This window comes from Hyperolius riggenbachi, chromosome 4, assembly GCF_040937935.1.
Source record: "Hyperolius riggenbachi isolate aHypRig1 chromosome 4, aHypRig1.pri, whole genome shotgun sequence".
In the NCBI taxonomy this organism is placed as follows: Eukaryota; Metazoa; Chordata; class Amphibia; order Anura; family Hyperoliidae; genus Hyperolius; species Hyperolius riggenbachi.
The window spans coordinates 76,861,899-76,877,589 of record NC_090649.1 but is presented as its reverse complement, the minus strand read 5'-3'; positions in this window follow the sequence as shown (position 1 = coordinate 76,877,589).

Below are 15,691 nucleotides of genomic sequence, written 5' to 3'. Positions count from 1 at the left end.
GCTCAATGGGTCTAAATGCAGAAGTGAGTGCCTCTGTCTAGAGACAGAGGCGCTCACTTCTGCATTTAGACCCATTGAGCTATACTCCTGCGAAACGCGTTGCACTAAGTGGAGTTAGATAAAATTTTTGTATTGATATATTGTGACTCAGTTGAGTTCTATATTTTCGAGGGAGGTAAGTCCACCTGAACATCCCCCTCTTTTAGACGGTTTTTAAACGTTCTTATTCTACTCTGGCGCCTCTGTACACCAAGCCTTGCTGAAATCTTTATAGTGATTATAGCTGTTTTCATTTAAACTGTAACTCCCTGTGTTTGAAACAAAGCCTAACTCCAGTACATCTGTTTTTATAGTGATGGTCACTTGTCCCCATTCTGGGCACTGGGTGCCTGCAGGTAGTGTTGGGCGAACAGTGTTTGCCACTGTTCGGGTTCTGCAGAACATCACCCTGTTCGGGTGATGTTCGAGTTCGGCCGAACACCTGATGGTGTTCGGCCTTTTTAGTTCGGGTTCGCCCGAACTATTCAATGCCCGCCGAACAGGGCCCCTGTTCGGCCGAACAGGGCCCTGTTCGCCCGAACATGCCGCAATACGGCCCCCCTATGGGGTCGCAGGCATAAGGGGGGAGCATGCCCCGATCGCGGGGGGGGGGGCGGAAATTCCCCCCACCCCCTCCGCTAGCGCTCCCCCCTCTGCCTGCTTCCCCATAACAAAAGTTTGTTGAAAGTTAATACTAGTACCGGTGGCTGGCTGCTGGCCTGGCAGTGGAGTGAGTGAGGAGGAGGAGTCCGCCTAGGAGAGTGAGGCCGGGCAGTGGGCGGTTCAGCGGTAGTACCCTTGTGGTACTTCCATCCTTTCTCTGACCTCACGTCCTCTACGTTATGACGCATACGAGGGTACGCGTCATAACGTAGAGGACGTGAGGTCAGAGAAAGGGCGGAAGTACCACAAGGGTACTCCTGCTGAACCGCCCGCTGCCTGGCCACAACGCGTCACTCTCCTAGCGGACTCCTCCTCCTCACTCACTCCACTGCCAGCAGCCAGCCACCGGTACTAGTATTAACTTTCAACAAACTTTTGTTATGGGGAAGCAGGCAGAGGGGGGAGCGCTAGCGGAGGGGGTGGAGGGAATTTCCGCCCCCCCCCCCCGCGATTGGGGCATGCTCCCCCCTTATGCCTGCGACCCCATAGGGGGGCCGTATTGCGGCATGTTCGGGTCCCCATTGACTTCCATTGAGTTCGGGGTTCGGGCCGAACATGCCGAACATCTGGCCCATGTTCGGCCTGTTCGGCCCGAACCCGAACATCCAGGTGTTCGCCCAACACTACCTGCAGGTTGCACAAAATTGGCTTGACAGTGCTAAAGAATTTATTTCAAAAACTGGAAAAAAAATGTAGTTTTATTATAAAAGTGTACACAAAAATAGACATTGAAATTGCCAAATAAATATATCGAGCAGCTGAACAGATTTGTTGGATAGAATTAAGTAAGAGATGAGAAAATTAGGTAGAATGTCTGAAAGTCCAGTCCAGTAAGCGATAAAGTCCTTGTGTTGGATAATCCAAATAATTTGCCAGTGTCCTGTTGGTGTGTCAGAGATAGAATTTCAACAAATAATGAAGGACACAGAGATCTGTTTGTACCAGACCTTATCCTGATGGGAAGGGCTGAAATAAGAGCTGATATGCTCCTTGACAGAGGGTAAAACTCCAGCTCCCTTTCAGAAAGGACAAAATTGGGCAAAGAACGATTTCCCCATGCAAATACCGGTAAGTCCTAGCAAGAAATGAACTGCATATTTGCATTCACCAAGGTGTTACAAATTTGCACATATGAACTAGCGGTAGCCATACTTAATGCTGAACCACGTTAGAAAGTAATCAGCACAGAACTAAACATGAACAATTCTCACATTGCTTACTGCCACTATACTTATAATGTCCTTAACTTGTAATATTCACACTGTCTGTCCTTGTATTGTTTTTGTTTGTGTTTGTTAAGCAACTGCCAAGACAAATTCCTTGTAGGTGCAAACTTACTTGGCGAAAATAAATAAATTGATTCTGATTCTGATTCTGATAATAAGCTGTCAAGGTTTACTAAGAACCTGCATTCCTCGGGGTCTGTATGTGCAATGTTTGTGAGACTTGCTCAGTGTGTGTGTCAGACTGAGCTTAACAACTTCTGCAAAGATGGTTAAGTTTTCATACTCTCAGCGGCTAGAAACGCATGAAATATGAAGAAAATATGAATTTTCAGCGTCACTGTAGGTGTGACACTTGTAAAGGACACTTGTGAAAGTAGATGTGTGGGAACTAGGGATGCTCATTCGGATTCCGCGGAAATGCAATTTCCGAAATTCCGATCGGAAATTGCATTTCTGTATCGGAATGCGGAAATCGGTAATGCAAGTGCCGTAGGCGGATTTCCGCCGGAAATCACGGAAATTTCCGCCGGAAATCGCGGAAAATCCACCCGACTTTAACATCGATTTTCTCAAAAACTATAAGGTCTTTTTGAAAACTTTTTTTTGCATCTTGTTCACAAGATTTGGTTTAATAAACGCTGAAAATTTGGTGTTTCTAGGACTTAAGGGGGCTTTTCTATTAACCACTAAAGTCGGCGTTTTTTTACTGTAATGTAAAATGCAGAAAATCTGCATCTGCCTATTTTCTGCATTTTACATTACAGTAAAAATCCGCCGACTTTAGCAGTTAATAGTAAAGCCCCCGTAAGTCCTAGAAACACAAAATTTTCAGGGTTTATTAAACAGAACCTTCTGAGCAAGATGCAAAAAAAAGTTTTTAAAAAGACCTTATAGTTTTTGAGAAAATTGATGTTAAAGTCGGGCGGAACTTCCGCGATTTCCGGCGGAAATTCCGCCTTGGAATGCGGAAATTGGTAGCGGAAAGCGGAATCGATAATCGGTACATGACGGAATGCGGAATTACCGCGGAATCGGAATTTGGCGTTCCGACCATCCCTGGTGGGAACACAGATAAGAATCTCTTTGAAGCTTCTAGCAAAGTTTAGAGGTGTAAGGGTTTGGAGACTGTCGGGCTGGTGAGAGCCTGCTTTAAAGGGACCCTGAGCAGGTAGCTAAAATGGGCAAATTAACTTACCTGGGGCTTTTTCCAGCCCCTCGTAGTCAGTAAGGTCCCTTGGCATAATCCGGGCTCCCTCTGTTCTGTGCCCGGCAGCTCCTTTAGAGTGGCAACTGCACATGTGCTGCCTCTCACATGCATATATTTTTGGAACTAACCTGGGTTGTCCAGGATGCAACTTCCCTTTGTGCTCATTCCCTACCTCTAGCACTGTAGAGCTGTTCCCACAAGCTTTACTGTACCTTTGTCTTATTCAAGTTTATTTTCTCTTGCTGGCTGGAGGATTCATGTACGCAAAATGGATGTGTAACAAGACTAACCTGGTGGGAACAGCGAATGATTTGCGGGTTATTTTAGCCTCTGACAAGTAGGGTTACCTATTCATTTATTACCTTAGGTGGCCAATTAGGTGCCCAGCACATGACACACCTATCCATGTCAGAGCATTCCTACTAAATTTTGCTCAATGGACTTGATGCCGGAAAAAAAGTCTGGCAACTTTACTGGTAGTAATGCCAAAGCCGCATTACCCGTTATATGATTCCTTTTGTGCATTATGCCGGGAATACACGGTGCATTTCCGCAGCACCATTAGATGGCTTGATTGATTGATAATTTCCGACGTGTCCGATCACCCGCCGGATTGATTACACGCTCGATACCATGGGCAGGACAATGGAAAAAGATAAGGAAAATGAGCAGCAGATAAGAGAATCACCCGCGGGGATGAGCGGGAATCGATCCGGCAGCATAATCGAGCCGTGGAAACGCACCGTCTATTCCCGGCATTCCTAGGCCCAATATATTCAACGTTGTATTTAAAGGAAACCTGTGATGAAAATAAACTGATGAGATAACCAATTGTATATATCTTCCTACTTCTTAAAAACGAGAAGGAAACAGGATTTAAGTCTGACGAAGGCTGCACAGCCGAAAAGCTTGCTAACTCTTATTCTTTTAACCACTTTTTCCACCACTGCAGTATATCTACGTCCTTTGTGACTTCATCTAAACCACGAGGACGTAGATATAAGTTGTGTAGCTGAAGCACAGCTGTGCATGATTGGGCATTGCTCCTGTACAAACCTCTGGCACTATCTGCTGCAGCACTAATTGGTGAAAGCGAATATATGTTCCCTAAGCCAATAAGATTGATTTTTACCATTAAAAATACTTTTATTTTCTCAGTTCGTAGTGAAAAATACACACTATAGCATTATTTCAGAATCAAATATCTTCACCATATATTGTGACAAGAACATAATTTAAGTTTTGTGGTAAACAGCAGAAATAGCAAAACAAAATTTGTGTTTTTTATCTACAATAGCGCTTTTTATTTTTAAACTGGAATTGGTAAAACTGAGTAATAATGTGTATTTTTCTATTTTTTCCTCTTTTCCTATTAAAATGCATAGAAAACAAAATTGAGGGAAAAAATGTCATTCAATCAAAGCCTAGTTAGTCTTGAAAAAAATGATATGTATTTAATTTAGGTGTCATAAGTAGGGATAATGTTATTGCTGATTAAATAGGGACATAACTAAAATGTCAAAACTTCTCTGGTCCATAAGGGAGAAACAAGGGGCCATATGCAATTCACTTTCTTCACCTGAGTTTTCTCTTAGGTGGTATTTTAACTTGTAAAAAAAAAACTTTTTTCACCATCAGCAAACAAACAAATACTCAAAATAATTTTGACAGTACTTTTCACCTACGTTTTGGTACTTTTTCCATTGCAAAAGTGCAAAAAAGTGAATTGCAAGGGCTGGATGCACAGTGGACTTAAGTTAGCCAATAAATGGTATCATCCTGATTCAAAACTTCTTGCTTTTCCATCTGGCTAACACGATACAACACTCTACTGCTTCTACATTCTTAAAATTACTTTCCTAGTTTTATTTTCTGTTTTAAAACCTGTAAAAGAAGCTAAATGTTTTATAGTCTCGGCTTTTTCACACAGTCTTTTATGCTGGGAATACACGATGAGTTTTTTTCAGCAGATTTACTTTCCAATTGATTTTCTGATTGATCGTTTTTTTCTGACCAATTTCCATTCACTTCTTTGAGATAATCGATCAGAAAAACGTTCGAAATCAGATCGGACCTGTCGGAAATTATCTATCGAGCCATGTATCTGCTGAAAAAAACCTCATGGTGTATTACTAGCTTAAAGGCTCGTTCACACTAGAAATCGCAAAACGCTAGCGATTACCGCTAGCTTTTTGCGGGCGTGATTTTTCCATGATAAACGCGGAAAAATCACTGGACAAATAAGTGTTTTGAGAGCGATCGTGATTAGCGGTTCTATGCATGCTAATCGCTCCAGAATTGCCAGCAAACTGCTGCAGGTAACGCGTTGGCGATTAGCTATAATCGCAAAACGCCCATGATCGTGGCAGTGAGAACACTGCCATAGGGTAGAATAGGACTAGTGTTTTTTTTTAAAAACGCTAGTGGTTTGCGGATAGCTGGAATCATGCGATTCCCGCTTAGGTGTGAAAGGGGCCTAAGTGTCCAAGAGCTAAAGTCTATAAACTATTGACCTTTCTTTATCTATTCCCTGCACCCAGAAGCTGTTATCCGTCACAAAAGTGTTTTATAGCTGTTATTCCTGATCACTGAGGGTTACACTGAGAGTTAAGGTGCGTACACACGCACTACGGCCGCCAGCGACGGGTCCGTCAGACCCGACTTTCAGCCGATAGTAGCACGTGTTACTGGCTGTCGGCGGACTGATAAGGCCGTTTCTGAACTTGAACGGATCGTTTAGAAACAGCCTTATCAGTCCACCGACAGCGCGTACACACGTGCTACTGTCGGCTGAACGTCCGTCCAGCGGGAGGGTCCGGCGGACCCGTCGTTGCCGGCGGTAGTGCGTGTGTATGCACCTTTACACTGTAATCTGACTAGATTGGATAGAACTGTCTAGATAGAAACTGTCACTTGCTTACCTAAATGTTTAACACTTTCATGCAGAAAAAAAAAAAAAAAGGTACACAGCCTAGTTATTTGTGTAACGCCGGGGGGTCGTACTTTCTGACCAGCCAGCACAACAAGGCTGAGAGCTGAATTATGGAAGAAGCTACACAGAGCAACTGCAGCTCTGGGCTTCTGAAAAGACGCAATGGCAGCGCAGTGCGATGTTGCGCTGTTCTTGCGATAGCAAACATTCAGACAGATACAAGACAGACTGGAATGAGGTAGCCAATAGCAACCACAGCAATGGCTACCTGCAAGGACAGGGCTAGGCAGACAGAGACTGACAGAATGAATGCTTGCTGAACTAATCACTATCTCAGTTACAGCAAGCATTCATAAAGACAAGAGTGAGGTAGTCAATAGCAACCACAGCAATGGCTACCTGCAAGGACAGGACTAGGAGGACAGAGGCTGACAGAATGAATGCTTGCTGATCTAGTCACTATCTTAGTGACAGCAAGCATTCACAAAGACGAGAGTGAGGTAGCCAATAGCAACCACAGCAATGGCTACCTCGCAAAGACAGGACAGAATAGTCAGGAAACAGCAGAATCAAAAGGCAGGCAAATGTAATACATAGACAAATATACAATAGATATGATTTCCTAGCGTATTACAATTTACAGCTATCAATGAAACTACAAACGACTGACTAACATATGTATATAGAATGCAAGAGGAAAGTCGGCACATGCAAATGCGTAGCAGTAAAAAAGCTTTATTCTTGCGGCTTCATGCGGTTAGCATAACGACACAAAGTTGATAAAAATTGTCCTACCCGTTACTCCATGTGGCTGTGGGGTGAGGTGGGAGCAGTGGGGGCCACCTTACGACCGTTTCGCTCTCTTGAGCGTCTTCAGAGGCAATGCGCACGCCATATTGTGGGCTCTCGCCGTATATATTATGTGGGAAACTACCCATGGTGCTAGGCGTGCGGGTCCCCGCCGTACGTCCTCACTTCCGGGAGGTTGCCGTCATCTGACGTCTTCCGCCCCGGAAGCTCGGGCGCTCCACGCTGGCTGCAGCACCTGCGCACATAGCTCTGTGCGTCTAACAGTGCTGCAGCCACTGGATGGCAGCAAAGCGTAGGAAAATGCTAAACTGCGTTTCCGTGTGTCCTGCCAAGCAAACACGGAAAACCACAGCCTTGCAAGCTCTAAAAAGATAAAATATGTTACATGGCATAAGTTATAACGCAATAATGTCCCTCAAAATGGCCAGGATGATTGGTAATACTCTCATTAGTAGTGCATAGATACAAAGCACTACCCATCTAATATTGAGTATATTAAAAATGGACGCCAAAGGGGAGGGGGACAAGAAGAGAGAAGAGGGAACAAAAAGATCTAGGGGAGGGAATGATTTGTATTGTCATAACTAGATGGGGGCACATGAATTTATGGCCTTAACCCCAAAGCCCCAACGGGTGCTCAAATGATATAAAACCCTCTAATTCAAATTTGAACCCTACTCACCCCTCATACCACTGGTTCTTAATAGGCAGTAAAAGGGGACAATTGCGTATAACATAGTATAAAAACAACATATAAACATTAGGGAAGGACCACCTAACTATCTAAACCTGCAGTCCAGTACGTGGGTACACTAACTAGGGATCCAGGAAACAGGCCATATCGATATGGTCGTTCAGACCCAATGCTCCCATTGCATCGGTCTGGATTATCCAGCGAGATTCTTTTCTTAATAGCAGTTGTTCTCTGTTGCCTCCTCTGGAAGGTAGATTGATTTGCTCTAAACCTACAAATCTTAAACAATTTGGGTTGCTTTGATGGTCTGCCCTTACGTGTTCTATCAATCGGGGCGAGCCCTTACCTGAACCAATCGATCTCACATGGTCCTGAATTCTTTCTTTTAACTTTCTGGTAGTCATGCCTATGTAGAATCGGTGACAGGGGCACCAGATAACATAAACTACATATTTTGTTTGACAGGTAATTAGGGTGCTAAATTTCTTATCTATTGGACCTAATTGTATACGGGGACATTGCTTCATGAGAGGACAGACCGAGCAGCGCCCACACCTATAGTTACCCTTGGGTTGCATTTCCTCTAACCAATTTCTACCTCTTGACGTTTTATACTCATTTCTTGTAATTTTGTCTCCTATCGTGGGGGCCCTCTTAAATGAAATCAACGGTGGCTGTTTGTAAATAGCTCCTAAAATGGGGTCTCTTTGAATGATCTTCCAATTATTCAGGATGCTATTTCTAACTTCTTTGTGCATGGGAGTGTACTCAAAAGTGAATGATGCTCTTTCATCTTTACTCCTATCATCCTTTATACCCCTCTTCCTCTGTGTGGCTGCAGCACTGTTAGACGCACAGAGCTATGTGCGCAGGTGCTGCAGCCAGCGTGGAACGCCCGAGCTTCCGGGCGGAAGACGTCAGATGACGGCAACCTCCCGGAAGTGAGGACGTACGGCGGGGACCCGCACGCCTAGCACCATGGGTAGTTTCCCACATAATATATACGGCGAGAGCCCACAATATGGCGTGCGCATTGCCTCTGAAGACGCTCAAGAGAGCGAAACGGTCGTAAGGCGGCCCCCACTGCTCCCACCTCACCCCACAGCCACATGGAGTAACGGGTAGGACAATTTTTATCAACTTTGTGTCGTTATGCTAACCGCATGAAGCCGCAAGAATAAAGCTTTTTTACTGCTACGCATTTGCATGTGCCGACTTTCCTCTTGCATTCTGCTTACCATGACCTGCTGTTTTCAAGCCTGAGCACGCTATTTGTAGCATGACCCGTTACCAATCCTCTTAAAGGCAACCTACTTTAGTCTCTGTGCATGTTGATCGACAGTTGCAGTGCCGGTTCTGTGTATCTACTTAAGTGTTGTTAACATATGTATATATCAATGATGAACCAATATATAACATAAGCAAGAACACTGGCTAGGATCAGGAGCAATACAGCGAACAAGCCTAGGCAATACAGAATCTCTATACTAGAAGGAGTACATATATATGACCCCATGGGAAATATATAACGTAGCTCCACAGGATAACTGAACTAAGACAAGGAATATATTTTACAAGATCAAGGGCCCCAGTAACAGCTTAGACAGATCTGAAACTATGATGGGCAGAGCACGCTTGCAGGAAGCAAACCTTTATACTGAGGTCATCCAATGAGAGCAGAGATGCAAATCTGCACACAGCTGAATGGTAATCATTCAATCCTGTGCTGGCCTGAACACCATTTGCTAGCTGAAAGATCATCATAACAAATGCATGCAGTACTATGCAAGAACATGCATGCAGAAAATCCAGGACTATCTGGGTGCAGCTCAGCTGCAGCAAGCCATTAGTGGAATAATGACAGTATTCTGAGCTGTCCAGAACTGCAGAGCAATTGCAAATGACAAAGTGACTCACTGCGAATGCACAACCGAATGCAGACTGACAAACCAGAACTGTCCACTTGCGGCTCCACCTGCAATGGACATAACACGTCACAGGAGGAATCCTAACAATTTGTATGCTTAGCACTGTATGAACACATGTGCATCTTATCATGTCACATGTCACCTCTGGTACACTTTAAGCAGGAAAAAATGTTAGTGTTACTTCTTGTAACTATATACAGGATCTTCTCAAAAAATTAGCATATTGTGATAAAGTTCATTATTTTCTGTAATGTACTGATAAACATTAAACTTTCATATACAGTGGGTTGCAAAAGTATTCAGCCCCCTTGAAGTTTTCAACATTTTGTCACATTACTGCCACAAACATGAATCAATTTTATTGGAATTCCACATGAAAGGCCAATACAAAGTGGTGTACACGTGAGAAGTGGAACGAAAATCATACATGATTCCAAACATTTTTTTTTACAAATAAATACAGTAACTGCTAAGTGGTGTGTGCATAATTATTCGGCCCCCTTTGATCTGAGTGCAGTCAGTTGCCTATAGACATTGCCTGATGAGTGCTAATGACTAAATAGAATGCACCTGTGTGTAATCTAATGTCAGTACAAATTACAGCTGCTCTGTGAGGGCCTCTGAGGTTGTCTAAGAGAATATTGGGAGCAACAACACCGTGAAGTCCAAAGAACACACAAGACAGGTCCGAGACAGGTCAGGGATCAAGTTATTGAGAAATTTAAAGCAGGCTTAAGGTGCATACACACATCAGACTATAGTCTTTGGAAAATGAAAGATCACAGACCAATCTTACCACCCTTTATGTAGTATGAGAGCCATGCCTACACAGTCTATTCTATGGAGCCGAACTCCCCATCAGAACAAAATCTTTGCAAGATGATGCACACAAACATGCTGCACACACTCAAAAGATCTGTAGCTGTAAAAGATCTGTTCCTTCCAAAAATCCATTCCTGCAAAATGCAATGATAGTCTATGAGATCTGCAGATCATCATACACACATGATTTAACTGACATTCATCTGCAGATCAGATCCACCAGGATGAGTTTTCAGATCTGCAGATGAATGTCAGTTAAATAATGTGTGTATGATGATCTGCAGATCTCATAGACTATCATTGCATTTTGCAGGAATGGATTTTTGGCAGGAACAGATCTTTTGTAGGTACTGATCTTTTGTGTCTGTACAGCATCTGTGTGTGCAGCATCTTGCAAAGATTTCTGTCTGATGGGGAGTTCCGCTCCATAGAATAGACTGTGTAGAAATGCTCTCATACATGAAGGGTGGTAAGATTGGTCTGTGATCTTTCATTTTCCAAAGACTATAGTCTGATGTGTATATGATAAAAATAAACAATTTTTCTGCGCCTATTGAGATCATATATATTTCATAATCGTTGAACCATAAGAGCATGTATAAAAAGTTTTTTATTTTTTTTAAAAAACACTACTTAATAATATACAGTCGCCAATTCACAGCACACGCTTCACACACTCTGCTTCAACCTTCCATACACCTGGATCCAACTACACCCGCACAAAGGCCAGCTGTCCTACTCGCCCCTCTGGCAATCCCCAGCCGCCCGTATATGTGCAGCCAAATAACTAAATCCTGTGCGTGTCCGCACCCGTGGAAGTCCGTTCAGAAGAGGCACTGCAGTGCTAAAAAGTGCATAAAAATAAATATAAAAAAATATATAGTAAAATAGTATCTCAGAGTCTTTGGTCGTAGCTCCGGCGTAGCTGGAAAAGTCTTGGTGACGTCACCACACTGTTTAGACCAATCAGGGCCCTGATTGGTCTAAACAGTGTGGTGACGTCACCAAGACTTTTCCGGCTACGCAGGAGCTACGACCAAAGACTCTGAGATACTAAGCGGCTCCAGACTCAGGAAGTGTCCACGGCCAGGACCGGCAAGTCTGTTGAGAGCCTGCAAAGCAGCCAGCAAGACTCCCTCCTCTCCATACCAACAGACGGGGTTACGTGAGTGTTTTAGATAGAGATACAGCAGAAGTCTGGCACAGTGAAAACATCCAGTGCAGACCTGCGGAATGAATTGAATTGACATTTGAAAAACTGGAATCTCAAGTCCATATTTATAAGGACAAATCGATACTATTTTACTATATATTTTTATGCACTTTTTAGCACTGCAGTGCCTCTTCTGAACGGACTTCCACGGGTGCGGACACGCACAGGATTTAGTTATTTGGCTGCACATATACGGGCGGCTGGGGATTGCCAGAGGGGCGAGTAGGACAGCTGGCCTTTGTGCGGGTGTAGTTGGATCCAGGTGTATGGAAGGTTGAAGCAGAGTGTGTGAAGCGTGTGCTGTGAATTGGCGACTGTATATTATTAAGTAGTGTTTTTTAAAAAAATAAAAAACGTTTTATACATGCTCTTATGGTTCAACGATTATGAAATATATATGATCTCAATAGGCGCAGAATTTTTTTTTATTTTTATCTGGTTACCTGTCGGTGGGGGTGGAGCAAACCAACATTTTTTTTGCAGCCAAATATTAACCGAAGATTAGCGCAACAACTGCAATTATTGATGTGTATATGAGCCTTTAGGCTACAAAAAGATTTCCAAAGCCTTGAACATCCCAAGGAGCACTGTTCAAGCGATCATTCAGAAATGGAAGGAGTATGGCACAACTGTAAACCTACCAAGACAAGGCCATCCACCTAAACTCACAGGCCGAACAAGGAGAACGCTGCTCAGAAATGCAGTCAAGAGGCCCATGGTGACTCTGGACGAGCTGCAGAGATCTACAGCTCAGGTGGGAGACTCTGTCCATAGAACAACTATTAGTCATGCACTGTACAAAGTTGGCCTGTAACGATTGTGGAACTTTCCCCGTGATCAGCGCACAACGCGTGCGCTGACACGGCGGAAATCCTCCACAAGCGTATAATTTGCAGGAACCCAGCAAAAGGTGCTACGCACCTGCAGAGGGAAATTCCTGTCGGCAGATGGCGCTGGGGAGTGCAGAGGAATCAATCCTCTGTACCTCCACAAGTGCCAGACAGGAATTGTACGAAGCGCAGAACGCAATCGCAAGAGAGGCGATTGCGAATGAGATTGAGCAAAGGGATAGGTTGTATGTGTGTGCGCCAATCCAGTCGCCACCCCGCGACCGCGCACACACAACAGCAGATACGAAATAGGAACGCGATCGCGAGAGGTGCGATCGCAAGACGTGACACAAGGCAGATCAGAATAGAATACGAGGGTAGCAAAGGCACAGCAAATACAATAAGGAAATACAGAAAATAACAAACGCTAGCTAACCGCGAACACCGCACTCATTCGCAACAGTGCACGCGGTTATGGGCGATCTCCACGTGATAAGCACAATAGAGACAAGCACGCCTAACTAACCATTAACAGACAAACATGAAACAGAGGACGCGAGCGCTTGCTTAACGGTTACCTCACCGAGCCTGCAGCAAGCGCAGCGGACAAGACAGACACACGAAAACATGGACAAACGAGAGATAGGATCCACAGCACTAGCGAAAAGTGGCTAGCGTGATCCAGGTACAGAGTAGCAGAACAGAAGGATCCCCAGCGCTAGCGAAAAGTAGCTAGCGCGATCCCAGAAGACAAAACAGAAGGATCCCCAGCGCTAGCGAAAAGTAGCTAGTGTGATCCCAGGAAACAGAACAGAAGAGATAGCTGGTAGCAACCACTGCACCAGCTATACTCCAAGAACAGAGATCAGAACCATTTCCTGTCGACCACCATAGGGGAAGGACAATGGCAACAGGCAAGCCAAGACAGAACAGGCAATACAGATAATACAACCTGACTGGGCTAGAAGGGGAGCCTAAAGCAACCCCCAGGAATTAACTATACTAGATAGCAATGGCTGACACTCCAGCAGTGTCCATCAGGAACAGACCATGGAAAGGAAATGTCCAGCAAAGCATTCTGGGAGCAGAATGCTTTTATAGTGCCAGTCATCAAAAGAAGGCAGGTAAGGGATTTGCATGACTAATGTATGCAAATTCCTCAGCAACACAAGCTGCAAAACTGACAGAAGCTTTTCTTTCCAGAGTCCTGCAGCATGCAAATCAAAACAATGGTCAAAAAGCTGCCTGCCTGCACAGGCAGCTGAGCAAATCATCACATGGCCTTTATGGAAGAGTGGCAAGAAGAAAGGCATTGTTAACAGAAAGCATAAGAAGTCCCGTTTGCAGTTTGCCACAAGCCATGTGGGGACACAGCAACCATGTGGAAGAAGGTGCTCTGGTCAGATGAGACCAAAATGGAATTTTTTGGCCAAAATGCAAAACGCTATGTGTGGCAGAAAACTAACACTGCACATCACTCTGAACACACCATCCCCACTGTCAAATATGGTGGTGGCAGCATCATGCTCGGGCGGTGCATCTCTTCAGCAGGGACAGGGAAGCTGGTCAGAGTTGAAGGGAAGATGGATGGAGCCAAATACAGGGCAAACTTGGAAGAAAGCCTCTTATAGACTGCAAAAGACTTGAGACTGGGGTGGATATTCACCTTCCAGCAGGACAATGACCCTAAACATAAAGCCAGGGCAACAATGGAATGGTTTACAACAAAACATATCTATGTGTTAGAATGGCCCAGTCAAAGTCCAGATCTAAATCCAATCGAGAATCTATGGCAAGATCTGAAAACTGCTGTTCACAAACGCTGTCCATCTAATCTGACTGAGCTGGAGCTGTTTTGCAAAGAAGAATGGGCAAGGATTTCAGTCTCTAGATGTGCAAAGCTGGTAGAGACCTACCCTAAAAGACTGGCAGCTGTAATTGCAGCAAAAGGTGGTTCTACAAAGTATTGACTCAGGGGGCCGAATAATTACGCACACACCACTTTGCAGTTATTTATTTGTAAAAAATGTTTGGAATGATGTATGATTTTCGATCCACTTCTCACATGTACACCACTCTGTATTGGTTTTTCATGTGGAATTCCAATAAAATTGATGCATGTTTGTGGCAGTAATGTGACAAAATGTGGAAACCGTCAAGGGGGCCGAATACTTTTGCAACCCACTGTATTTTAGATTCAAATACACACAACTGAAGTAGTTCACGCCTTTTATTGTTTTAATATTAATGATTTTGGCATACAGCTCATGAAAACCCAAATTTCCTATCTATCTCAAAAAAATAGCATATTTCATCCGACCAATAAAAGAAAAGCGTTTTTAAAACAAAAAAGCCACCCTATAAATAGTTATGGTCAGTTATGCACTCAATACTTGGTCGGGAATCCTTTTGCAGAAATGACTGCTTCAATGCGGCGTGGCATGGAGGCAATCAGCCTGTGGCACTGCTCAGGTGTTATGGAGGCCCAGGATGCTTCGATAGCGGCCTTAAGCTCATCCAGAGTGTTGGGTCTTGCGTCTCTCAACATTCTCTTCACAATATCCCACAGATTCTCTATGGGGTTCAGGTCAGGAGAGTAGGCAGGCCAATTGAGCACAGTAATACCATGGTCAGTAAACCATTTACCAGTGGTTTTGGCACTGTGAGCAGGTGCCAGGTCGTGCTGAAAGATGAAATCTTCATCTCCATAAAGCTTTTCAGCAGATGGAAGCATGAACCCACTTTTGAACCAGAAACAGCGGCAGAAGCGCCTGACCTGGGCTACAGAGAAGCAGCACTGGACTGTTGATCAGTGGTACAAAGTACTTTTTTTCGGATGAAAGCAACTTTTACATGTCATTCAGAAATCAAGGTGCCAGAGTCTGGAGGAAGACTGGGGAGAGGGAAATGCCAACAAGTCCAGTGTCAAGTACCCACAGTCAGTGATGGTCTGGGGTGCCATGTCAGCTGCTGGTGTTGGTCCACTGTGTTTTATCAAGGGCAGGGTCAATGCAGCTAGCTATCAGGAGATTTTGGAGCACTTCATGCTTCCATCTGCTGAAAATCTTTATGGAGATGAAGATTTATTTTTTCAGCATGACCTGGCACCTGCTCACAGTGCCAGAACCACTGGTAAATGGTTTACTGACCATGGTATTACTGTGCTCAATTGGCCTGCCAACTCTCCTGACCTGAACCCCATAGAGAATCTGTGGGATATTGTGAAGAGAAGGTTGAGAGATGCAAGACCCAACACTCTGGATGAGCTTAAGGCCGCTATCGAAGTATCCTGGGCCTCCATAACACCTGAGCAGTGCCACAGGCTGA